Genomic DNA, 17428 nt, shown 5'->3' with positions numbered 1-17428 from the left:
AATCTTCTAGAAGAGATAAATAAGTGTCAAAATATCATAAAATTACATCATTTACAACAAGAAAGATCAAAATCTACTCCAAAAAGTCAAATCCAGTCAAAACTGCGTTTTGCTGAGCTGTAGGTGAATTTCTGTGAAAACTGCCCAACACGTCGCGCCCTGACCCTGAACGCGTCGCGCACCTTTGGAGCTGCTTTTGAGGCACTTCCAGGTGTCCAAATGAGGCAAAAGTGGGCTTGTTGGAAAGGTCTGGATGTCTACTTTCCAACCTAAGTGGAATTTCTGAATTTGGTGGCCATTTGCCCCTCCAAAATTGCAATCTCCCAAGACTGCTTCCTGTGTGTCAAAAAGGTGGCAGAAAGTCATTTTTTGCTTGTTTTTTGACTTTCTGGAGGCCCAAAACTTGGTGAAATTTCTTGGCAATTGCTGAGCAAGTGTATCTTTGCATGACAAATCCAAAAATGTTGAGTTTTCCTGAAAAGGAGTTGCCCATCGAAAGGGTCGCGCGCGGCGCGCGACGTGTTGGTGGAGAAAACCTGTTTTTTGCCCAAAAATTCACAAGTGACCAAAAATGCTCAAAATTTTTTGAAATTTGTGCTGGAGTTAAGTCATTTAGCATCATGCTCCTTCAAGGAAGCCTCAGCCAAGATGTGGAGGGGATCGGGCCTTTTCCTTCGTTTTAGTGCCTTGGCCAACCTCCTTGGATCTAGCGATTGTATTTTTAACATTTCTTTAAAACCATGACACCTGTGCAAAAAGTGAAGGAGGTTTTTCTTCCTTGGCCTGTTGTGGACAAAAACCTCTCTCAGTTTTCCCAAATTCATTTTTGATTGCTCAGAAACATCTTTTGAGTGAAACTGATCCCGATGTGTGAAACAAGGGATTTTGTCGAAATGAAGCGAAATGAAAGGGATAAGAGGCTTCTAAATTCTTGGGGAAATTTTTGGGAGTGGGGAGGGATGCTAGGAAGCAGGGAAAAGTGGAATCTCAGAGATTGAGCGAGGGGAAGGGGTCCAAAAGGGCAAAACACAGGCCAAACCTAGAAAATTGCCAGGTTGTAGCTAGAAACTAGGGTTTGTGCGAAAATGAGGAATTTGGGGAATCTCAGTGATGGGAAGCATTTGGTAAGGTACTTTAAGGATAGGGGAAGGTGTATGAACATCAGGATACAAGTTTTGCCAATGATTTGACCGTCCAAGAGAAATTGGCTTCAAAACCCTAGGAGAGGAAAATGACCTTACCTAGGCGCAACTGAAGCATGGACAAGGTGTAAAAAGACTCATTAGACACTGAGATGATAATGAAAACCCTATGAATGATGATAGACTCAGCTGAATAGTGACATAGATTGGCATTTGGGCAACTTTGAAAAGAGTGAGAGCAAACCCTAGACCTAATGCCTAGTGACCAAATTTTGCTTGAAGACTCACTGAAATGACAAAATTTGACCTTGACACTTCAAAATCACTTTGTAAGAGCACGTTTGATCACTGGAGGAAGGCTGGAAAGACTGACACTAACAGATCCTTCCTTCAATCTTCTGCTAGATCGAACTTCTAAACCAACAATACATCAATATAGATCGATGCCCTAGCCCAGATCAAAAAGTCGCACGTGTGAACAGACTTGATGAAGAATTCGGATGAGGGAACAGACTTCCTCACTGACTGCGGCTATCTCTTCTTCGTCTCCTTTATCTTGACTTCTCTTCATAAATGCGTAAGAGTGATTGTGTTGTATGGAGGTATCATCGTTGCCTATGTATAGGCTTGTCTCCTCATCTTTAAGCTGAATTGATCCCTTGGTTAAGTCGACATCATCAGAGGCTTCTAGAATTGATCGAATACATTATTTGAAGCAGCTTCCTTGTATCAATTCGGTGGGTACATTTCGGTGGTTTTCATTGATGATCTAGAAGGACTTTTTGACTAATAATAATTACATTTACAAGTGTAATAATCCTTTTACATTACTCAACTTAAGGCTCTTAAATGGGAGCCATTACTAGACCAAGAAACTTCTTGAGCATGAAACCCATGACAAGCAATAATATAAAAATATTCTTGATACAAAATTACATCATTGACATTATGAAGACCGAACCTAGTTACACTATTTTCAACAGAACATGCTCGAAGGCATGTACCACAATGCGATGAAGGTCAACAAAAGAATATACTCACATAAGCAGCATAAGATTGCTGACTAAGAAGCAAGAAGAAATATTGACAAGTCCAGAAAGCAAGCAATGAAGGAATGCTCTCACAAGAAGCATTAGATGGTTGACCTATCTATCTAAGGAGAAGCAAATGAAGAAAGAGATCAAGCATGTGAAGAACACCATGATCACCAAGGATCACTATCTAACAAAATGCCTTGATAAGACATCTCCGAAAGAAGGCAGGACAAATCTGATAAAAGAAGAAAGGACCCTTGACACCTTTGAAGGCCTTGGAGATACAAAAGGTGCAGATAACTGATTCTACTCTACAGAGATGTTGTGATGAAGAAGTCATTCAACAAAAGAAAAAGCAATGTTGAAGCAATATCAAAATGAAATCATAATGGGCTACTAGGTCAAAGCATGTAACCTAGAAAGTACTATGAAGCATCCATGAGGAGAGTATTCTGAAGCATGGACAAGATGACAAACCTGATAGTCACTTTCCACGAAGCAATGACATGACAAACCAAGAAGGAAAGTGATCGATGGATGGTGCCCTACCAAAAAAAAGTTTGATCGAAGACTTCATGACATCAAGAAAGGAAGAAGATCAAGCAGCTGAAGGACCCACGAAAAGGAAGCTACTAATGAAGGAAAAAGTCCCCATTTAAGAGGGAGCTCTGACAGGTCTCTAGTCAAGAGGGAGTTTTTGGATCACCCTTGATTACAAAGGAGTGACAATTGTGTTTTCCATTTCATGGGTCATGCACTAGACCAGGACTAACAGTCGTAAGTCTAGACGAAGGCCATGAATGGAAATGTAGACACAAGATAGACACAACATTCTTGTCTTCACTTGGGAAGAAAGAATGGTAGGATTAGGTAATCATCTAGCATCCAATACTCTTTGAGGATGTCTAGGGCATCCAAGACAAGAGTAGGCAAGAGGACTGATATTCTTTGAGAGCTGGGAACCCAAGATAAGAATAGTCCTAGAAGGTCATACTCGGAGAACACCCGGTTGGGTATGTACCTTGAGAGACAATGATGAAGGTGTCTATAAATCATTGGTCTCACCAGCATTGTAGCTGATGGTTTCGAAAAGAGATGGAGTTGTTAGTCAAGGCCTTGCACTGTGACAATGCTGATGAATATGATGCTATAACACAATGAATTGCAAATCTGATTTCTCTTATGTGAATTCTTCAAGATTAAGAATTGCCAAACACCTTGTAATGTTGTATGAATACCTCCCTACTTAAGAGGGAGTGTTGAAGGAAATGTAACTAGGCTAGGTCTTCATAAATGTAGTTTTGATATTTGTACTTATTCAAGAAAAGAGAAATTATTTTGTATTATTTGTCAATGAGTTTCTTGCTCATTGAAAATAGGTCAAACACATTTTGAAGTGCTTCTAAAGAGTCAAAGTCAAAATGTAATTATGATAAGACCCTTTGAGGGCATGGTACATCATGTAAGTCATCATACAAGGTCATGGGAACACCTCCAAGCATGGTCAAATCCTCTCCTAGCACCAACGAAGTCTACAAGCAGCAAAACGATGGGTAAAATTTGGATTATAGTGCAAAATGTAAGTCGGCCTTAAAGACAGTCAAGTCGGCCTAAAGAGGAGGGACAAACCTCTATTTATAGAGGCTATCCACTCCTCATTCAACGTGGAAAACAAGCTCTGAAATCTGCAAGTAAGAAGGAGACAAGCAGGACGAAGATTAGGCAAGAAGAAGGGTCTGTTAGGGTAGCGAAGAAAGAAGGAAGGAGAGCGAAGGTGCGGGGCTGTTTTCTAGGGTCTCTGCAGCCACACGTGCGAAGAGATAAGGGACAGTCTGCGACTAGATCAACAGTGAAGTAATAGGGGTATATTCTTCATGGTTTGGGCTAGTAATTAGGCCTACAAAGGCCTCCTACTCCAACGAAGAAGAAGAACTCTCAAGCGAAGTAAGGAAGCAGAAAGTTGAAGTATGAAGGACTGTTTCTAGGGCCAACAGTCACACGTGCGAGGTGCAGCAAGGGTATGACAGCAGACAGTCCTTTTGTTTGGGTAAGAGATCAAGCCTCCAAAGGCTCACAAGCCTAGTGAAGGAGCCCATCTCTCTAAGGTGAAAAAGACTCTAATTGGAAGACAAAGTGTTGGAAGACAAAGTACCGGAAGAAGTGCCGAAAGATGTCCTAGAAGTGACAATGCAGAAAGAGTTAGAATTTGACTTACTCTTGGAGGATATCTTAGTCGAGGGTCTAGGGTTTAGCAGTTCTTCAAATAAGAAGCTTCAATAAGAGAAATCTTACAAAGGGTTTTCCTCTCAAGAGTGGAGAGGGTTTGTCCCTGGCAGAGAGCCAAAATTTTGTGTTCTTGTTATTTTGTTTTGGTAGCAGTTTGATGAAGCGCACACACATGCACTAATAAGAAGAATAAGAAGTATATACTAACTAGAAAAAGGAAAAAGACTTCACAAATTGTTATCAAGTCTCGGAGAATCATCACAACACTACTTTGCCCTAGATTCTCTAACGTAGGGTTTGTATGCCATATACGTACCTTTCCATCAATGAATGCTACCTTGAAGCCTTTGTCTTCAACCACAAAAATAGACACCAAGTTCATCTTCAAATCAAGCACATACAACACTTCCTGTAGATGTATGGTTTGACCATAATTCAAGTGAAGAGTGACAGTTCCTATCCCTTTCACGAGGTAGGTGGCATTATCTCCAAGTATAATCTTTAGATTAGTTTTCTTCTCAACTAAATTTGAGAGGGCCTCCTTGTATCCAGTGAAATGCCTTGAGGCTCCACTATCAATTAACCAATGATCCAAAGTATCTAGAGGAGAGGCAGTAGATAGAGCAGAAATAAGATAAAACTCATCTTGTTTTTCTACAACATTACTTTCATCATACCTGGCATTTCTTGTCCTCTTGGGAGGTCAATATTTCCTTCTCGAGCAGCGGGAGCATTCCTCTTTCCTTTGTTATTATACCTATTGTTCCTTTGTTTGCCATTGCCTTGGAATTGTTGTTGTTGTTATTGTCATCCCTTGTTTCCTCTTGAGTGCATCTAGCCCATAACTCATCAAAACCAGGTATCATGTCATTGTTAAGAATGGTGGTGGTAAATATATCCCATGGTCTTGAAAGACCTCCGAGAGAAACACGAGTGAGCTCCCTGTCAGCAATAACTTCTCCAATAGATAGCGGGTCATTCTTGAATTGAGTTATTCTCATGAAGTAGGACTGAATAGACTCCCCTTTGTCCATCTTGATATCCTTCAAGTTGTTCTTAAGAAACAGAATTTGACGTGCATTGTTCACTTTGCACATCCCAACCAACTTATCATACATTTCCTTAGAAGTTCCCAAATTAGAAATATAGGCAAGCAAATGCTTTTGAATGGAGTCAATCAAAATTTTCTTAGCTTTGACCTCACCTTTTCTATACTTTGTTCTAGCAGTAGTAGGTGCATTTGAAGGAGGCTCCAGCACTTTTCCTTGTGCATAGTCTAATACTTCATGTTGTTCCAAAGTCATCTTCCATGCATGATAGTCAAATTTGTCTTTGAGCGTGTCCTCAATCTTGAAGTAAAATGTAGAGGCCATGGAGACTTGTCAAATAATCTTTGTCCAACAGATATCTTAGTGATTGCTTTTCTCTCTTGCTTGGGCTTGTCCTCACCTGGGCTCTGATACCATGTTAATTTTAGATAACAATGGTATGTTCTGTGCTTGCAACAATTACTTCAATGTCCTTTTATTAGCCCAATGATAATTTTCACTTTAATTTCCAATAGCAAACACATTAACCATTAATTCGTATTGACAGTCATTATAGATAGAACATAAACAATAAACATCAAAAGATAAGCTAAGACATGAACACGAGAATTTGGCTCAAGCCAGGGAAAAACCCCAAGTTGGGGAAACCCCTTAATCAATCCTTCTTATTATCCAATATCAAATGTTCAGCATAGAGAGAGACAAAGTCCAATAATGTACAATGGTAGATGATCCAATACCACTGCCCTTAGTAAAATAAGTAGCCCAATCAAAATCTGGAATTCTGCTCTCAATCAGCACCAGTCAGATAGCCCTAACTGGAGAGTCAACAATGGTCAATGCAGTAGTAAAAGTGTCCTCCTTGAACTTGGTCAAGGTCAAAGCAATTTGGCATTCCTTGGAGGTCAACGAGTAGCAAAAACATTCAACAAAGGAGCAGCCAGACATGGTCAACCAAAAAGTCAACATTGCAGTCAAAACAGTCAACACATGCTTGTGGTCAACGCAGGTCAACCTGCCCAAAAAATATCAGTACTTGTGCCAAAATATGTGGCCTACCCAGACAGAGATTCTCCCAAAAAATCACAGTCAAACTGTCCCTTAAATCCCTCGGTCAACGTTGGTCAAAGTCTCCTTGAAACAAAAAGTCAACGCAGGTCAAATCAGCGCCAAAACTCACACTTGTGGAAGAAGAATAGGATGCCTCAGACTTGTACGACCCAATCAATAAAGGAGAGAGAAGAATATGTTGTGTGAGGAATGTGTTAAATGAGGTTGAAGGTCTCTTCTATTTATATGTGATGGAGGAGGGTCAATTTGACTAACGAGACCCCCAGCCAACCTTGACCAATTGCACACGTGTGGGCTGACCTTCAAAATCATATTTCTCCTTGTCCAAATTTAGTGATCCTTAGATCAATTTTGGACCTCTCGAAAAAAGGAATTCAATCCAATAATCACCTTCTGCAAATGAGTTGTCCAAAGTGGAATTTGGCCCTAGTTGCATATTTTAACAAATGATGTTATGATGCTATGGGGTGAATTAAATATGTGAATGATGAAATGTAATTATCTAAAGCAAGGAACAATATAGCCCTAAGAAAAATTAACATGGTATCAGAGTTGGGCTGAAGAAAAGTCATTGAGATCACCCCTAAGAAGGCACCTTTGATGGAAGCAAGAGAAGATGGAGGAGACCTAAAAGAATGCTAGGGTTTGAAGGAAACCCTGAGCAATTTGGTTATTTGGGTTTGATGGATATCATGAGGTTAAGGTTTTGAAGAAACCCTAGGATAAGATAAAGGCTTGAGTTTTGCAGTTTTGAAACCGTAGCATGATCAATGAGAAGTTGTTCTAGCATATTTAAGCATAACCCTAGTTGCGCTAACTTCCATTAGGCCTAGTTACTGATGAAATCAATGGAAATATTGAAGGCAACATTGTTACATGGATAATGGACGATACTGACTCTTGAAGGTTGGTTCAAGAGTGAGATGATCACCTCTCGTCAAAAGATAAGTACCCTTTAGATTTATGTAATTTCTTTGTGATACTAGACTTATTGTTTTGATTATTGCTTATACTTCTTGCATGAATATTTGAGTATGTGAATACTTCTAACCTCTAGATGAGATGTGAAAAGCAAATCCTTCTTAAGGATCATCTAAGGTGCGGGAAAAGAGAGCTAGTGCAGGAAGAGAAGAGCTGGCGTTGGAAAAGGAAAAGAAGTACTTGAGGAAATTTTTTGAAAGTTTTCAAAATTGCATCCGGAAATTACAATATGCAAATACTACAGTTGCCAATGACAAATAAGTGTTACAAGTTGCAAAGGTATATCAATACTACAAGGTATGTGTGGTACATTGTTTTAGTGTTATGATTTAGCTACAAGATTGGATGGCAAATTAAGTCCTAAGGTATGTTGAATATCACCTTCATGAATGACTCATGCATGCATATGAAAGTAAGTTTGATTTCTGGTACATGTGATATATTGGTGCTCTTGATATTTGGCAAGACATGGTGGATTTCCTGATTTTATAAAGTTGGCTAGAAACATTGATTTTGATAACTTGATATTATTATTAATTCTTGTGATAATCATGGTAACCCTGATGATAAAAGTGTGACAATAAAACTGCTACTCTTGTTGATCTTGGTTAGGTTTTGTTAAGCTTAGTAAATCTGACATGTGGTAAAATTAGATGCCCTAACTTGATGGTTGAGCAACGTGATAAAGAAGTGATGTTGTTATTATAATCCTTGAAGTATGAAGATTCATTTGCCCCATTTATGTGACACTAACCTTTGATGAATATTTGATGACATGTCCATATGTGACAATGAAACAATTGATGACGATTTGTTGTGACTATGATGAATATATGTCTTCGAACCTGATATAGTTTGACTCCATGATCTAACAGTTTTGTTGATGCATAACAGTATTATGATAGACAAGTTGATGCCTTGATTAATGTTTATTGAAGTGGCTTCCCATACAGAGAGAGAAACTCTCCATAAGATCCAAACATTTGCAGATGACTCTTGATTGTTGAAGCAAGGTTTCTAAACATGAATAACCATCTGATGTTGTTAAAGAGTTTTGACAAGTTCTTATCTGTTCTGAGCAGAGAAGGTTTCTCCTAGTTCAAGCCCCAACCGTTGGGAGAAAAGCTTAAGAGTGTAGCTATATGCCTCCCAACGGCACAGAAGAAGGCCTATGGGTGTGGTTGAGCCTGTAAGATACAAAAACTGAAATCTTATGCATGAAAGCAGGAGCGCATTAGAAGTATGACAAACCTACAGTGATGGAGAGCATGATAGAAAGTTCTATGGACAGAAAATGAACATTAAGATCTACATAATGTTTGACTTGTTGCAGGGATCAAAATGAAGGTTGTTTAATAGCAAGACCTTTCTAGAAAATGTGAAGTGACCTACTTTTGGAATCTACTCTTACTCATGCTGCAGGGCTAGAAAATCATTGCTAATAGAACCTTGAGGAGAATTTCATAATTGGCATGATTACTATCTTATGCAGAGATCTTTCTATTGCAAAGAATGTGAATGGCTTAACTCATCTTGTGTTTACAGGGGTTTGCATATCCGAATGTTCTTTGTTCTAAGTTGATCATTAGAGCTAGTATGACAATAAAGGATTGCTCCTCAATATGCAATAATTTTGTTCTAGAATCTCACAATGAATGGATGGTAGAAACTTATATGACTTGTCCTTTATGTATGCACTTACATTTAGTGATAGAAATGATTCACATTATGATCATGTGGTTCGTTTGATGAAGTTTGGCCTGATATTGCTTGATAAATGACAATTGTTGTCATGACAATAGACAAGGTTGTAACCCGATACTTGAGAACTTGGATTGAAAAGTTTAACAGTGATATTGGCAGAAACTTTCATAGCTTTGACATTAGTTTTAGGACTTCATAAGCAAACTTGGTTGATTTGATTGCAAAGTATTGACTTGTTTGAAGCTTGGTATGTTGGTTTGGTCAGTGTTATGTCTGCAGAAAGCATTGCATGGTTTGAAGCAAGCTCCCCAAGCCTAGTATGTCCACATTGACAACTACCTGGTAAAGCTTGGAAGTCATGTTGATCCGAACCTCTACTTCAAAGTGGTCCAAGGTATGCCTTTGATTTTGGTTTTATATGTTGACGATCTATTCTTGACAGGTAATGAGCCTTTGATGATCAAAGTAAGAGGGAGTTGGCCTCGAAGTTCGAGATAAAGGATCTTGGCATGATGCATTACTTTCTGGGATTAGAAGTTTGGCAAAAACCTGGCGAAGTCTTCATTTAAGGAAAATATGACATGAAGCTATTGGAGAGATTTGGAAAGACGAAATGCAAATCCTTGGACACTCCAATGGAATTGAATTATGTAGAGATATTGTTGGACCTAACTTGGCAGACTCCTCTGAGCACCGATAGTTGATTGAGGCATTGATGTTCCTTGAGAATACCCATTTGGATATATGCTTTGTAGTACAATTTGAAATAATCTGCACGGGACAATCAATCTTGGTCTAAGATATACTATAGGAGATGTACGATTGCATGGATACACTAATGTTGACTGAGCTAGATACGTTATTGCTAAAAAAGAGCACATTTGGGCGTTTCTTTAGTTTGGGATCTGCCATGACATCTTGGATGAGAAAGAAATAGAATTTCATAGCTTCAAGCATGGTCGAGGTTGAGTTCATTGTTGCTAACATTGCTACCTGCGAGACAGTTTGGTTAAGGAAGCTCTTTAGAGGGTTGTTTGAGAAGGTTCTGGATAACACAGTGATATATTGCGACAGCAAGAGGTGGATCCGATTGGGAAAGAATCCCATATATATAGTTGGGATAGAGATATCTTCATAGATTGAGATAGTGTTGTTGTATGAGACAAACTTAGGCTTTTGGTTGCTGCCTCCATGAGATGAAAGATGAAAAAGGTATCCTTTTATGACATGTATTTTCTCTAGCATAATATTTGATTTGATCATCTGTACAAACAGCAAAACAGAGGATTGTTGCTCGAAAGAACTGCATAAAGCAGTATGGTAAAACCCTTCTGTGAATTATTTGAGTCGGTACCAGATATGAGCACGTTGATATGTTTTTGATCTACAAAGAGAAACATGGATTGATGGATGTGACCCTCTTGAGTAAGGATTCGAGCTAATCGAGGACATTGAGCTAGCTCTTCCTCCCTGTCTGAGTTCCCAGCGTAAGGAATTGAGACGAAGAGCTCCTAGGGTTGAGGGATCTCTGGACAATAGGGCATTGCCCCTATCTGTCACCCATAAGGTGGAAGACGTATGCTCCCCTACCTTGGTCTAGCAAAGTATACCCCAGTTGGCATCAAACCACAAGTCGGGCGTGTTGGGATTGTCGCTCCCCATCTAGCCAACGGGTTGAGAAGGCTTGGGGGTGTGTGATCCTTACCTATGGTAAGTCGGGTATCTCACCCAAGCTCGATTATGTTGCAGGTGTTCTACCACATGACTCTTAAGAGTCAATGTTGTAAGATCAGTAGGAAATAGGATGGATGAGATATCATATCTTGCCTATTACTCGACATAGGGTGGAAGATGTATGCTCCCCTATGAGATGACTTGGGGTGACAGTGTCCCATAGGACCTCCCCCACTATCATAGACATGAGATGAAAATGTCCCATAGGACCTTCCTCATTGTCAGTGGATTCTAGGTTGAGATGGGCTCCTCGATGTGGTTCCAAGTTGAGCAGGGCTCCCTAATGTTGTTCCAGATTGAGCTAAGCTCTCCGATGTTATTAAGGGTGGTAGCTTGGGCTCCCCTCAGATGTCAAATTCTTCTTCTTTTCGATTCGAAAGTGTTCAGCATATGAGCAGAAGACAAGCAGAGATGAGCAGATATGAGCAAGGATGAGCAGATATGAGCAAAGATGAGCAACGATATGTAGTGACAACATTTGTTGATGAGATACATGGATAGGACATATGTTGCAGTTGGTAATTTCTCCCTAGATGAGAGAGAGTATTAATTTTGGCAGTTTGGGGACAAATTCCCTCTGGACAATCTTCCTCATCAAGGAAGACCCCTACTAGCCCTTCGAAGAATTTAATTTGGTTAAGGAAAAATATATTTTAATATGGTAACCCACATGTGCACAAAAAGGGCAGATCGGCCCAAAAGAGAAATCGAACACCCTTGGATGTCTATAAATACAAGTCAAGTGATCCTCATTTGGTGATAATGATCAAGCATCTTTTTCTTCTCTCTTCTTCGGTTTGGCTCGAGCAAGTCTGAAGTTGGTTCGCGGTAAATTGGTTCGCACATGTCTAAAATTGCAAGGTCTGAAGGTCGCACAGTGATTACGGATTTTGGTTCGCAGTCGCAGGGTTCCCACAGGAAAATTTCCGTTGCAACCGCACGCATATCTCTCTCTCCGTGTGGCTGGGATCTAGGGTTTCATGTGATATTTTTGGTTGTAGCTGCACGCACAGAAGTCTCTTAGTGCAGTTGGAATGCTTCAACTGCATGTGGGGTCACTTGCTTCATGTGGTTGGGACTTAGGATTTCATTTGACAGTTGACCACAGATGTTGACAGTTGACAGCAGGCTTTTGAATCACGATTTTGATTAGTATTGTTGTTGGGTTCATCTCTGGGATATTGTTTGGTTGGTTTTACTGAATACTCTTATGAATGAAGAAATGGATCATTGTACTCTCTTTGTTGAAACATTCAATGACAATCTAATAAGAAAAATAATTTGAAAGGGTTTCCCCCCTTGTGGGGTTTTGCCCTAGTCTCCAACTAATTCCGATGTCTCTGTGTGAATGCTTTTCTTCTATTGTTTCTTTATGTTTTGTTGCATTGATGATTATATTGTTTTTTCTTTATAATTACATATGTTGTTAATGATGTTATGATGTTGTGGGGTGAATTAAATATGTAAATGATGAAATGCAATTATCTAAAGCAAAGAACAATATAGCTCTAAGAAAAATTAACATGCCTTAGATATGGTGCCACCTATTTCACAGAAAATGCTAGGGTTATCGCAGAATTCATGCCACTGATCTTTGTAATGATTTCCTCCAAGTGCCAACAGAAAGTGATCTTTTGGCCTCCCATTCATTTTCAAACCTCGCTCTAATACCATGTTGGAGAAATGGGAGGTTTGCAAGTTAAATTCAATTTCTCCTTGATAATTACTTGTGAATTTGTTGGCATTATCTTATTATGTTTTTCTTCTTTCATCAAGCAATTACCAAATGTAAAAACATGAAGATCACAAGAACACAGAGAACACAAGATATAGGCTCCAAGCCAGGGCAAAACCCCTCTAAGGGGAAAACCCAGAAAAATTCTCTTCTTATAGAATCAGATCAAAAATGAGATATCCAAGACCCGTGACCACAGAAAACTTCAACCTCTAGATGCCAAGTCAAACTCTCCTTTCTACACAACAAATCCATCATCAAGAGACCAACAACAAGAGATGTACCAAGGCAAAACTGCCACAAATTCCAACTCAAGAGGAACAAAATTACAGCACTCAGGAAGAATGATGCGGCCAAGTATGGCACCAGAAAGTGTTTTTTTTAAATGTAGTTTATTGTACCAATTTTTTTACATGATTTGTTTTGAGGCAAAGTAGCCACGAAAGGTATGGGCTTAGGTATCGACTCAGGTGCCACTTGGTTGGCCACTCACTCAACCCGACGAAGAATGGCCATGCACCTGAACGTGATTCATATGCTTAAATTTTATCCATGAACTTCTCAAGCAAGCGAGGTTTTACTTCATGGGCACGTTGAATAGTGTGAATTCTCTTATAATACGTGGCTACTGTTGGTGGCTATGGGTCTTGAATGATGTGGCGTCAATAACCCTGGGCAACGAATAGCGATTAATTCCTTTTATATGAGTGTTGCCAATTTGAGCTAACCAACCCGCACTCCTGGTGCTACCCACTCCCACAACAGCATCCATGCTCCTGGCTATATCTCGGCCCACTTCAAACCTGAGTTTAACCGTTGAGCGCTATTGATGTGCCCAGGTTTGTGCGTCCCCCATTAATTTCATTTCAAGTAAATCCACAAACCCAACGATGTGCACAGTGAATGCTCTTCTTCACTCGACATTCCATGGCATTCCATGTGTGAGCTCTCTCGGCGCTTGCATTGGTTATTTTGATCATATATATGTTCGCTGGCAGAGGTATCGGCGGCAGATTTCAGGATGGCAGTTGAAGGAGATAAGGCACGAGGAAATGGATGATGAAGATGATAGCATGCCTATGTTGGTCTAGGAATTGAAGGTACCAACAGAGTGCAGTGGTTCAAAATAAATTCTACATATATTCGACCTAATGCAAGTGGCATGGAAGCCATAAGTACATCAAAAGTTGCAAAGGCATTTCGTATTCCACTTGGGGTTGTTGGCCACTATCTAGCAACAAAGTACACTCCCGTGGCTTCAGATGGTGAAAGTGGTGAAGTGGCATTTGTCATTTCTGACAAGCAAGTGGAAACATTACCACCAAGTTTGAACTTTCTTTCTATTACTAGTGATTTCACTCAAGGGGAAACGTTGACAGCCTCTTATGGTTACATTGGAGGTCATGAAGGGAATAGTGATTACAGTTGGTATCTGCATGAGTACGAGAATGACCTAGGTACTTTCATACCTGAAGCAAAAGGACATCTCTAGTATCAATAATAAAAGGTGCTGCCCATAAATATGTATCTTTCAGTTGCATAGCAATTCGGGATGATGGCGTCACTGGGGAAGGACGGACTACCATTAGCCATGACCGTGTCCGACCAAGTTCTCCCAGGATACTATCCTTGAAGATACTAGAAGAATCAGTTTAAGGAGCAGAGTTACGGGCAGAGAAGAAATACTAGGGAGATGATGAGAGGTCGTCAAAGCTACAATGGCAGTAGAGGTTCAACGAAGATGCAAGGGAAGCGGAAGATCTGAAGGTCGCGTGTTTCAAGAATTGCCAACTCAAAACCGATGGTATAAAATATACTCTTTCAAGGCGGTTAGACAAAGACACAGCAGTCACATGTAATGCTCCCAAGCCCTCATGAGGGGAATTCCCACCCTCTGATCAGGTTGATCTTCTCCACAATGAACACAAGGTTGAAATACAGCCGTAAGAAAAAAAATTGTAACATATGTGCGAAGTGGAAACAAAACAGAACCAAAAAGCGAGGAAAACACGAATTATATATTATGGGGAAGACAATATGGTAAAATATTTATAAAATTTTACAAGTGTTTTCATGAGCGGTGGAGGCAATACAAACCCAAAAAATCACAAAATAAGTAAAGAGAAACCTGTCAGGTCTAGTAGAGTTTAAGCTCTGATACCAGAATGTGAAAGAAAGAAAGAAAATTATTTTAACGTCCATGAGGCTAACGATAACCTATGGGACAGATTGCTTCTTCATCTGCTTGATGTATTCGGCCCTTTTTCTGTGAAGCCTCACAATAAATGCTCCCAACTTCTTGACAAAGCCCTCGCTAAATAGATTATCCCAAGAGCTAGCTGCCAGCATATCTGCATAACTTTTCCTGTTTTCTTTGATGGCCTCCCATTCTAAAATGAAATGCTTTGCTGTTTCCACTTTTTTGGAAGAACAAAAAATGCATACTCTTTCCTCCCACACTTCTTTTGGCCTTTTCCAACACCCTGTTTCACAACAGAGTTGATGAGAATTAGTCCTTAATTGAGCAATAAGAATTTTGGCTCTCCAAGAGATATTGGCCTCTATGTATGCTTTTGGTTGATGACTATGAGTGGGATTAAACACTTCAATATAGTACTTTTTCTTTCTTCCTAGCTCCTTATCCCAAGTACGCTTGTGGAACTTATCCATAACAAAAGCTTTTATCTCTTTGTTGTTTATGGGACATGTGTTCAAGCAAATACCCCATTTACTAAACCATTTGTTATTTTGTTGCATCCAAGTCTTTTTTCTGTTGCACAATATGTCATTAAAGACAACCTTAGGCCATCTACCCTCTTCCATTTGCTCAATTTTTTTAAATACCTTATGACTCGCACCATAGCAATTGCTTCAATAGGAGCAGCCCCTGTTTCACTTAACAAGATAGCATAAGGAACTGCACTTTTAATCTTGAATTTGTTTGTAATCAAACGCTTCTGAATTTTCTCAATTTGTTTCCACTGCATGTCAGATGTACTGTTGGCCCATAGTTCACAACCATAGAGAATCACCAAAATCGCTAGAAACCCAAAAAGAGTTTGAGTGATTCTCTAGTCCCATAACTCTACCTCTCTACACCTATTTTGAAAAGTATAAAATGCTTTCCAACCCCCCAAAGTTCTTTTCTTTCTACAACCATCCCAAAGATTTTTGTTGAAGTTAATTCTGAGGTATTTGTAATCTGCAACTTCTTCCAAAATGTTGCCTTAAAAGTAGAACTTATGCTGGTTATATTTTCTTTTTTTAGAGAAAACCACTACTTTCATTTTGCTGGTATTTGTGAAAATTCCTGTACTCAAGGAACCTCTACTGCAGTAAAGCTGAATTTACTACTCCTAGTTGATTTTAATATACATTATCAAGTTATTTTCTGAAAAATACTGAAGTAAATTAGTTCTGCAGCCTACACCAATTTAATTTGATTACATGAAACAAAAAACTGAGCAAAGAACAAGATACATAGGACACCGTTATTTTTGGACAAAATAGTCCCCAGAAAAACCCAATGCGGGAAAACCGGTGCAACAGCTCTGAGGGTTTTATATTATTAAGCAGTAGTTCTGAATACAATGTTGGATGCCCTCCCAGCAATCTAGTTACAAAGAAAAATATAATGGCAGAAAACTGAGTGAGATTACCTCACTTCACCCGACAGTTTCCGGTTGATCCGACACCAGAACTGGCAAACCCAGGACTATCTTTGCGTTGGTCCTACGTGGGTCCTGTGTCAGCCTCAGAGGCTCTACGCTAGCCCTGCACTGTCTCTTCTGCCTCTTGGAGCTTCTGAGACAACCTCTCCCAGCTGTTCTGGCAACTCCCCGACAGTTCTGGATTTCTGTGTGAACGCAGCTTCCCTTTTGCGCTAGCCTCTTGGCTCTGCGTCAAGCCTGCGTGGGCCCAGATTGGCCCAACCTCTCCCGACTGTTCTGGCAACTCCCCAACAATTCCGGATTTCTGCGTGAAGGCAGCTTCCCTTTTGCGCTAGCCCTCCTGGCTCTGTGTCAAGCCTGCGTGGGCCCAGATTGGCCCATTGTCACTCCCTTTAGGTGTTGTGTTGCCTCCACTGGTGGCTCTCCACCTCTCTACCCAGTATTCTCGAACTATCCCTGCCCCTCTACTGCAGAATGATCACTTAGTTCGAATTTCTCAGCTTCCAAGCCCCAGAAATTTCGAACTCTAGAACAATTCGTTCTCTCGGTGTGTCCCTGAATGAACCCCAAGCCTCCTTCTTATATTTTTCTCGTTGAGACTTCAACACTCGAGATTATGTCACTAATCAATGGCTAAGATTAAAAACTTAACTTGATCTGCTTTCTAGAACATTCTTACCCATATTTTGATTAATATCCATTAATACTTTAATTTTCCTAAGTTTAGACTTAGGAACACCATTAAAAATATTAATTATTTTAATAAAATACAATCCGCGTGGAATTAAACCAAATGGTTTCTGGGTTCTTTAGAACTCATGTGCCTTAGCCTCTCCACCAATTTTCCTGGCAAGAGCACATTTGATGCTACCAAAAACTAACACTCCCTCTAGCAAGGATTGTGCTCTAGCAACACTGTCCAACTGCATGTTGCTTTGTCTCTAAAGCATCTCCTTTCCTCATTGTTAGTGCCATCAACACTGTGTTATTGTTGCTACTATACTGCTGTCCATTGTGAAAATTTCCGAATCTAACACATCAGAAATCCCTTACTGTTATTTCTGATTTATTATCTCCTACT

General features: G+C 39.8%; 1 protein-coding gene across 1 annotated transcript in view; it reads right to left on the bottom strand.

The window, feature by feature from the left end:
- Positions 1-17428, bottom strand: part of LOC149204349 (uncharacterized) — a 525276-nt gene that overhangs the window by 284453 nt on the left and 223395 nt on the right. The window lies entirely within an intron of this gene.

Source organism: Pinus tabuliformis, chromosome 1_2, assembly GCF_031772625.1.
Source record: "Pinus tabuliformis cultivar Carrire ecotype Pingquan chromosome 1_2, CPIR1, whole genome shotgun sequence".
NCBI lineage: Eukaryota > Viridiplantae > Streptophyta > Pinopsida > Pinales > Pinaceae > Pinus > Pinus tabuliformis.
This window is presented reverse-complemented; position numbering and strand designations above follow the sequence as displayed.